General features: G+C 51.8%; 16 non-coding genes across 16 annotated transcripts; 13 read left to right on the top strand and 3 right to left on the bottom strand.

The window, feature by feature from the left end:
• The first annotated feature begins 94 nt into the window (after positions 1-94).
• Positions 95-168, top strand: Trnai-aau (transfer RNA isoleucine (anticodon AAU)). The gene has a single exon. It is a non-coding gene; the product is annotated as a tRNA-Ile (tRNA).
• Positions 169-911: 743 nt separating this feature from the next.
• On the bottom strand, positions 912-983 carry Trnag-ucc (transfer RNA glycine (anticodon UCC)). The gene has a single exon. It is a non-coding gene; the product is annotated as a tRNA-Gly (tRNA).
• Positions 984-1,306: 323 nt separating this feature from the next.
• On the top strand, positions 1,307-1,377 carry Trnag-gcc (transfer RNA glycine (anticodon GCC)). The gene has a single exon. It is a non-coding gene; the product is annotated as a tRNA-Gly (tRNA).
• A 295-nt stretch (positions 1,378-1,672) lies between these two features.
• Positions 1,673-1,745, top strand: Trnam-cau (transfer RNA methionine (anticodon CAU)). Its single transcript has one exon. It is a non-coding gene; the product is annotated as a tRNA-Met (tRNA).
• A 456-nt stretch (positions 1,746-2,201) lies between these two features.
• Positions 2,202-2,273, top strand: Trnae-cuc (transfer RNA glutamic acid (anticodon CUC)). The gene has a single exon. It is a non-coding gene; the product is annotated as a tRNA-Glu (tRNA).
• A 257-nt stretch (positions 2,274-2,530) lies between these two features.
• On the top strand, positions 2,531-2,604 carry Trnai-aau (transfer RNA isoleucine (anticodon AAU)). The gene has a single exon. It is a non-coding gene; the product is annotated as a tRNA-Ile (tRNA).
• A 743-nt stretch (positions 2,605-3,347) lies between these two features.
• On the bottom strand, positions 3,348-3,419 carry Trnag-ucc (transfer RNA glycine (anticodon UCC)). Its single transcript has one exon. It is a non-coding gene; the product is annotated as a tRNA-Gly (tRNA).
• Positions 3,420-3,742: 323 nt separating this feature from the next.
• Positions 3,743-3,813, top strand: Trnag-gcc (transfer RNA glycine (anticodon GCC)). Its single transcript has one exon. It is a non-coding gene; the product is annotated as a tRNA-Gly (tRNA).
• A 295-nt stretch (positions 3,814-4,108) lies between these two features.
• On the top strand, positions 4,109-4,181 carry Trnam-cau (transfer RNA methionine (anticodon CAU)). The gene has a single exon. It is a non-coding gene; the product is annotated as a tRNA-Met (tRNA).
• A 456-nt stretch (positions 4,182-4,637) lies between these two features.
• Trnae-cuc (transfer RNA glutamic acid (anticodon CUC)) lies at positions 4,638-4,709 on the top strand. Its single transcript has one exon. It is a non-coding gene; the product is annotated as a tRNA-Glu (tRNA).
• Positions 4,710-4,966: 257 nt separating this feature from the next.
• Trnai-aau (transfer RNA isoleucine (anticodon AAU)) lies at positions 4,967-5,040 on the top strand. The gene has a single exon. It is a non-coding gene; the product is annotated as a tRNA-Ile (tRNA).
• Positions 5,041-5,783: 743 nt separating this feature from the next.
• On the bottom strand, positions 5,784-5,855 carry Trnag-ucc (transfer RNA glycine (anticodon UCC)). Its single transcript has one exon. It is a non-coding gene; the product is annotated as a tRNA-Gly (tRNA).
• A 323-nt stretch (positions 5,856-6,178) lies between these two features.
• Trnag-gcc (transfer RNA glycine (anticodon GCC)) lies at positions 6,179-6,249 on the top strand. Its single transcript has one exon. It is a non-coding gene; the product is annotated as a tRNA-Gly (tRNA).
• Positions 6,250-6,544: 295 nt separating this feature from the next.
• On the top strand, positions 6,545-6,617 carry Trnam-cau (transfer RNA methionine (anticodon CAU)). The gene has a single exon. It is a non-coding gene; the product is annotated as a tRNA-Met (tRNA).
• A 456-nt stretch (positions 6,618-7,073) lies between these two features.
• On the top strand, positions 7,074-7,145 carry Trnae-cuc (transfer RNA glutamic acid (anticodon CUC)). Its single transcript has one exon. It is a non-coding gene; the product is annotated as a tRNA-Glu (tRNA).
• A 257-nt stretch (positions 7,146-7,402) lies between these two features.
• Trnai-aau (transfer RNA isoleucine (anticodon AAU)) lies at positions 7,403-7,476 on the top strand. Its single transcript has one exon. It is a non-coding gene; the product is annotated as a tRNA-Ile (tRNA).
• Positions 7,477-7,788: the final 312 nt, after the last annotated feature.

Here is a 7,788-nt window from a genome sequence, read left to right as displayed (position 1 = left end):
GACGCTGGTCCACTGTTGGACTGCTACCATAGAAATGTTACATGGCAATACGCAGAGCAATTCCCGCGAAGCGATGGAAGACTGTCTGCACCGAGGCCCGTTAGCTCAGTTGGTTAGAGCGTCGTGCTAATAACGCAAAGGTCGTGGGTTCGATCCCCCCACTGGCCACTACGATTTCACTTTTTCAAAAAGGCAACGCCGATTTCGGCGGGGAAGTATGGTGACAAAGAAATCGTCACATTGTGTGGGAGCTGATAGGGGACCAGAACGCGACTTGTCGGGACGCGCTAAAACACTTCACTGGTCACAGCACGGTGAACACACAGTTTCTCGTCCGATCACCGCTACTGCGCGAAGCTGGGCGTTGTCAGTGCTTGGGCGGGTGACCGCCTGCGAACACACGCCACTGCCGATAGTTTCAATTCGTATTTCTCTTTCCTCTTCGGTATCGGAGCTGCAGCGCTATTCGGTCAAGGGCACTGGCGCCACATTTTGCCTCTCCGTATGCCAGGTCGCGCCGTGCGGCCACAGTGAAATGAAGGAGCGTGTTGAAATATTTTCAACAAAGAAAAAAAAAATCTACTAGTAATAAAACTGAATTTGTCTGACAGAACATGTAAAATCAGACAATACATGATAACAGGCAGCAGGTATTTACTTGAGGCATAAGTAATGTGGTGCCCGCCCGCCTCGCCATACCTCTCTCAGTCGTTTTGCGTGCTTGTCCTTTTTATATAGGCCGATTGGAGAGCGTCAGCTCTCGCGTCAGCTGAGCAAAGTCGAGACAAGTCGAGACTGAAGGGGAATCGACGCACACGCTATAGGGTGGCCTGCAGCGAGTAAGATGGGGAAAGAAACATTAATTGAAGGACGCGTGGCAAAAGTACTCATACGCAAAAGTAAAAGCCGGCTGCGGTGGCCGGGAATCGAACCCGGATCAACTGCTTGGAAGGCAACTATGCTGACCATTACACCACCACCGCACGGTTTCCGTCCGCGCACGCCGCGCTGTGTCTGCTTCCCGCCTGTCGGCGGCGGCTCAAGGTGGTCGTAGCTGTAGGCGCATTACGTGGTAGGCGAGCGCATCCAGACAGCGTCTCTACGCACATTTCGCGTCCTTTGGCAAGAGTCGTCGCGTGCGTGCGCCACAAGAGTACTTAGGCGATCGCGTTCGGGCGTCATTTTTAAGCAGCAGTGCAGTGCAGGATTCAGCGTCTGTAGCATTCTCTCGAGAGGATGCGACGGCGCTGGACGGCAGTCCCACTTTCCCCGCAGACGTCTGCCACGGAAAGCACCAGGAAGCTGAGCATCGGTGGTTCAGTGGTAGAATGCTCGCCTGCCACGCGGGCGGCCCGGGTTCGATTCCCGGCCGATGCATCATTTTGTTTTTTCTCCGATAGTGGTGCTGCGTGTCTTTCGCACTCGAACTGCGTGAGCCATAAGAATGAACCGCGGTATTTCCGTGTGGAAATAACCAAACATGCAGCGCGCACGACTGCTCGTTTGGACTCTTGTGTGCTATTGTACATACTGGCGTCGGCCTAGCATCGCAAGTTGCCTGTCGCGCCGGGAATGCACGTGTAGCAACAGAAAAAAATGAGCCAGGAAGTGCAGACTCTCTACCAGTGGTATTTGGTACTTACCGAGATTCCAGAAGACGTGGCGATCACTTGTCTCGGTAGCGCAGTAGGCAGCGCGTAAGTCTCATAATCTTAAGGTCGTGAGTTCGATCCTCACCCGGGGCATTTAATTTACTTTCGTCCACAGCTAAATTGACGCCTCTGGGGTTTGCGAAGGAGCGAAACACTTTGTACTTTGTTATCCACAAGGCTTCACCGACTCAGCGTGATAATGTTTACTTCCCGTCATTACTACCTGCAGTTCTTATGTAAAATTTTCAAGGAAAAAAGTACTAGTAATAAAACTGAATTTCGTACGATATAACGTGTAAAGTCACACAATGTATGACCTGCTGTATGATGACAGGCAGCAGGTCTTTACTTGCGAAATAAGTAAATAAATATTACTACTTACAGCTTTGCTTTTCCTCCTACCCCTGTAACAACGAGGCATAAAGCAATGGCTTGTGACTTTTGACATGCGCGCCTCGCCATGGGCGCGCGAAAAGGTGCTCGCAAACAGGGAAAGTGCGACACGGAAAGCGAGTGGACCGGGTGTAAACGCCGAGAAGAATGTGCCCGTCCGGTGTGGTCTAGTGGCTAGGATACCTGGCTCTCACCCAGGAGGCCCGGGTTCGATTCCCGGTACCGGAACGGAATTTTTTCGGAAGAAATCACGACAAGTTTTGACCCTGGGAAAGGCTGTTTTACGTCCTCCTCGCGTTATAGCTACTGGTTCTTAAACGTCAGCTGAAGACAGTCGAGAGAAACGGGCACGCAATGAAATTACTACGAGCAGCGGAATAAAGGGAGAAGAGACGCTGGTCCACTGTTGGACTGCTACCATAGAAATGTTACATGGCAATACGCAGAGCAATTCCCGCGAAGCGATGGAAGACTGTCTGCACCGAGGCCCGTTAGCTCAGTTGGTTAGAGCGTCGTGCTAATAACGCAAAGGTCGTGGGTTCGATCCCCCCACTGGCCACTACGATTTCACTTTTTCAAAAAGGCAACGCCGATTTCGGCGGGGAAGTATGGTGACAAAGAAATCGTCACATTGTGTGGGAGCTGATAGGGGACCAGAACGCGACTTGTCGGGACGCGCTAAAACACTTCACTGGTCACAGCACGGTGAACACACAGTTTCTCGTCCGATCACCGCTACTGCGCGAAGCTGGGCGTTGTCAGTGCTTGGGCGGGTGACCGCCTGCGAACACACGCCACTGCCGATAGTTTCAATTCGTATTTCTCTTTCCTCTTCGGTATCGGAGCTGCAGCGCTATTCGGTCAAGGGCACTGGCGCCACATTTTGCCTCTCCGTATGCCAGGTCGCGCCGTGCGGCCACAGTGAAATGAAGGAGCGTGTTGAAATATTTTCAACAAAGAAAAAAAAAATCTACTAGTAATAAAACTGAATTTGTCTGACAGAACATGTAAAATCAGACAATACATGATAACAGGCAGCAGGTATTTACTTGAGGCATAAGTAATGTGGTGCCCGCCCGCCTCGCCATACCTCTCTCAGTCGTTTTGCGTGCTTGTCCTTTTTATATAGGCCGATTGGAGAGCGTCAGCTCTCGCGTCAGCTGAGCAAAGTCGAGACAAGTCGAGACTGAAGGGGAATCGACGCACACGCTATAGGGTGGCCTGCAGCGAGTAAGATGGGGAAAGAAACATTAATTGAAGGACGCGTGGCAAAAGTACTCATACGCAAAAGTAAAAGCCGGCTGCGGTGGCCGGGAATCGAACCCGGATCAACTGCTTGGAAGGCAACTATGCTGACCATTACACCACCACCGCACGGTTTCCGTCCGCGCACGCCGCGCTGTGTCTGCTTCCCGCCTGTCGGCGGCGGCTCAAGGTGGTCGTAGCTGTAGGCGCATTACGTGGTAGGCGAGCGCATCCAGACAGCGTCTCTACGCACATTTCGCGTCCTTTGGCAAGAGTCGTCGCGTGCGTGCGCCACAAGAGTACTTAGGCGATCGCGTTCGGGCGTCATTTTTAAGCAGCAGTGCAGTGCAGGATTCAGCGTCTGTAGCATTCTCTCGAGAGGATGCGACGGCGCTGGACGGCAGTCCCACTTTCCCCGCAGACGTCTGCCACGGAAAGCACCAGGAAGCTGAGCATCGGTGGTTCAGTGGTAGAATGCTCGCCTGCCACGCGGGCGGCCCGGGTTCGATTCCCGGCCGATGCATCATTTTGTTTTTTCTCCGATAGTGGTGCTGCGTGTCTTTCGCACTCGAACTGCGTGAGCCATAAGAATGAACCGCGGTATTTCCGTGTGGAAATAACCAAACATGCAGCGCGCACGACTGCTCGTTTGGACTCTTGTGTGCTATTGTACATACTGGCGTCGGCCTAGCATCGCAAGTTGCCTGTCGCGCCGGGAATGCACGTGTAGCAACAGAAAAAAATGAGCCAGGAAGTGCAGACTCTCTACCAGTGGTATTTGGTACTTACCGAGATTCCAGAAGACGTGGCGATCACTTGTCTCGGTAGCGCAGTAGGCAGCGCGTAAGTCTCATAATCTTAAGGTCGTGAGTTCGATCCTCACCCGGGGCATTTAATTTACTTTCGTCCACAGCTAAATTGACGCCTCTGGGGTTTGCGAAGGAGCGAAACACTTTGTACTTTGTTATCCACAAGGCTTCACCGACTCAGCGTGATAATGTTTACTTCCCGTCATTACTACCTGCAGTTCTTATGTAAAATTTTCAAGGAAAAAAGTACTAGTAATAAAACTGAATTTCGTACGATATAACGTGTAAAGTCACACAATGTATGACCTGCTGTATGATGACAGGCAGCAGGTCTTTACTTGCGAAATAAGTAAATAAATATTACTACTTACAGCTTTGCTTTTCCTCCTACCCCTGTAACAACGAGGCATAAAGCAATGGCTTGTGACTTTTGACATGCGCGCCTCGCCATGGGCGCGCGAAAAGGTGCTCGCAAACAGGGAAAGTGCGACACGGAAAGCGAGTGGACCGGGTGTAAACGCCGAGAAGAATGTGCCCGTCCGGTGTGGTCTAGTGGCTAGGATACCTGGCTCTCACCCAGGAGGCCCGGGTTCGATTCCCGGTACCGGAACGGAATTTTTTCGGAAGAAATCACGACAAGTTTTGACCCTGGGAAAGGCTGTTTTACGTCCTCCTCGCGTTATAGCTACTGGTTCTTAAACGTCAGCTGAAGACAGTCGAGAGAAACGGGCACGCAATGAAATTACTACGAGCAGCGGAATAAAGGGAGAAGAGACGCTGGTCCACTGTTGGACTGCTACCATAGAAATGTTACATGGCAATACGCAGAGCAATTCCCGCGAAGCGATGGAAGACTGTCTGCACCGAGGCCCGTTAGCTCAGTTGGTTAGAGCGTCGTGCTAATAACGCAAAGGTCGTGGGTTCGATCCCCCCACTGGCCACTACGATTTCACTTTTTCAAAAAGGCAACGCCGATTTCGGCGGGGAAGTATGGTGACAAAGAAATCGTCACATTGTGTGGGAGCTGATAGGGGACCAGAACGCGACTTGTCGGGACGCGCTAAAACACTTCACTGGTCACAGCACGGTGAACACACAGTTTCTCGTCCGATCACCGCTACTGCGCGAAGCTGGGCGTTGTCAGTGCTTGGGCGGGTGACCGCCTGCGAACACACGCCACTGCCGATAGTTTCAATTCGTATTTCTCTTTCCTCTTCGGTATCGGAGCTGCAGCGCTATTCGGTCAAGGGCACTGGCGCCACATTTTGCCTCTCCGTATGCCAGGTCGCGCCGTGCGGCCACAGTGAAATGAAGGAGCGTGTTGAAATATTTTCAACAAAGAAAAAAAAAATCTACTAGTAATAAAACTGAATTTGTCTGACAGAACATGTAAAATCAGACAATACATGATAACAGGCAGCAGGTATTTACTTGAGGCATAAGTAATGTGGTGCCCGCCCGCCTCGCCATACCTCTCTCAGTCGTTTTGCGTGCTTGTCCTTTTTATATAGGCCGATTGGAGAGCGTCAGCTCTCGCGTCAGCTGAGCAAAGTCGAGACAAGTCGAGACTGAAGGGGAATCGACGCACACGCTATAGGGTGGCCTGCAGCGAGTAAGATGGGGAAAGAAACATTAATTGAAGGACGCGTGGCAAAAGTACTCATACGCAAAAGTAAAAGCCGGCTGCGGTGGCCGGGAATCGAACCCGGATCAACTGCTTGGAAGGCAACTATGCTGACCATTACACCACCACCGCACGGTTTCCGCCCGCGCACGCCGCGCTGTGTCTGCTTCCCGCCTGTCGGCGGCGGCTCAAGGTGGTCGTAGCTGTAGGCGCATTACGTGGTAGGCGAGCGCATCCAGACAGCGTCTCTACGCACATTTCGCGTCCTTTGGCAAGAGTCGTCGCGTGCGTGCGCCACAAGAGTACTTAGGCGATCGCGTTCGGGCGTCATTTTTAAGCAGCAGTGCAGTGCAGGATTCAGCGTCTGTAGCATTCTCTCGAGAGGATGCGACGGCGCTGGACGGCAGTCCCACTTTCCCCGCAGACGTCTGCCACGGAAAGCACCAGGAAGCTGAGCATCGGTGGTTCAGTGGTAGAATGCTCGCCTGCCACGCGGGCGGCCCGGGTTCGATTCCCGGCCGATGCATCATTTTGTTTTTTCTCCGATAGTGGTGCTGCGTGTCTTTCGCACTCGAACTGCGTGAGCCATAAGAATGAACCGCGGTATTTCCGTGTGGAAATAACCAAACATGCAGCGCGCACGACTGCTCGTTTGGACTCTTGTGTGCTATTGTACATACTGGCGTCGGCCTAGCATCGCAAGTTGCCTGTCGCGCCGGGAATGCACGTGTAGCAACAGAAAAAAATGAGCCAGGAAGTGCAGACTCTCTACCAGTGGTATTTGGTACTTACCGAGATTCCAGAAGACGTGGCGATCACTTGTCTCGGTAGCGCAGTAGGCAGCGCGTAAGTCTCATAATCTTAAGGTCGTGAGTTCGATCCTCACCCGGGGCATTTAATTTACTTTCGTCCACAGCTAAATTGACGCCTCTGGGGTTTGCGAAGGAGCGAAACACTTTGTACTTTGTTATCCACAAGGCTTCACCGACTCAGCGTGATAATGTTTACTTCCCGTCATTACTACCTGCAGTTCTTATGTAAAATTTTCAAGGAAAAAAGTACTAGTAATAAAACTGAATTTCGTACGATATAACGTGTAAAGTCACACAATGTATGACCTGCTGTATGATGACAGGCAGCAGGTCTTTACTTGCGAAATAAGTAAATAAATATTACTACTTACAGCTTTGCTTTTCCTCCTACCCCTGTAACAACGAGGCATAAAGCAATGGCTTGTGACTTTTGACATGCGCGCCTCGCCATGGGCGCGCGAAAAGGTGCTCGCAAACAGGGAAAGTGCGACACGGAAAGCGAGTGGACCGGGTGTAAACGCCGAGAAGAATGTGCCCGTCCGGTGTGGTCTAGTGGCTAGGATACCTGGCTCTCACCCAGGAGGCCCGGGTTCGATTCCCGGTACCGGAACGGAATTTTTTCGGAAGAAATCACGACAAGTTTTGACCCTGGGAAAGGCTGTTTTACGTCCTCCTCGCGTTATAGCTACTGGTTCTTAAACGTCAGCTGAAGACAGTCGAGAGAAACGGGCACGCAATGAAATTACTACGAGCAGCGGAATAAAGGGAGAAGAGACGCTGGTCCACTGTTGGACTGCTACCATAGAAATGTTACATGGCAATACGCAGAGCAATTCCCGCGAAGCGATGGAAGACTGTCTGCACCGAGGCCCGTTAGCTCAGTTGGTTAGAGCGTCGTGCTAATAACGCAAAGGTCGTGGGTTCGATCCCCCCACTGGCCACTACGATTTCACTTTTTCAAAAAGGCAACGCCGATTTCGGCGGGGAAGTATGGTGACAAAGAAATCGTCACATTGTGTGGGAGCTGATAGGGGACCAGAACGCGACTTGTCGGGACGCGCTAAAACACTTCACTGGTCACAGCACGGTGAACACACAGTTTCTCGTCCGATCACCGCTACTGCGCGAAGCTGGGCGTTGTCAGTGCTTGGGCGGGTGACCGCCTGCGAACACACGCCACTGCCGATAGTTTCAATTCGTATTTCTCTTTCCTCTTCGGTATCGGAGCTGCAGCGCTATTCGGTCAAGGGCAC

This window comes from Schistocerca cancellata, unplaced genomic scaffold (assembly GCF_023864275.1).
Source record: "Schistocerca cancellata isolate TAMUIC-IGC-003103 unplaced genomic scaffold, iqSchCanc2.1 HiC_scaffold_322, whole genome shotgun sequence".
NCBI lineage: Eukaryota > Metazoa > Arthropoda > Insecta > Orthoptera > Acrididae > Schistocerca > Schistocerca cancellata.
Note: the sequence above shows the minus strand (reverse complement) of the source record. Positions and strands in the feature narration are given on the sequence as shown.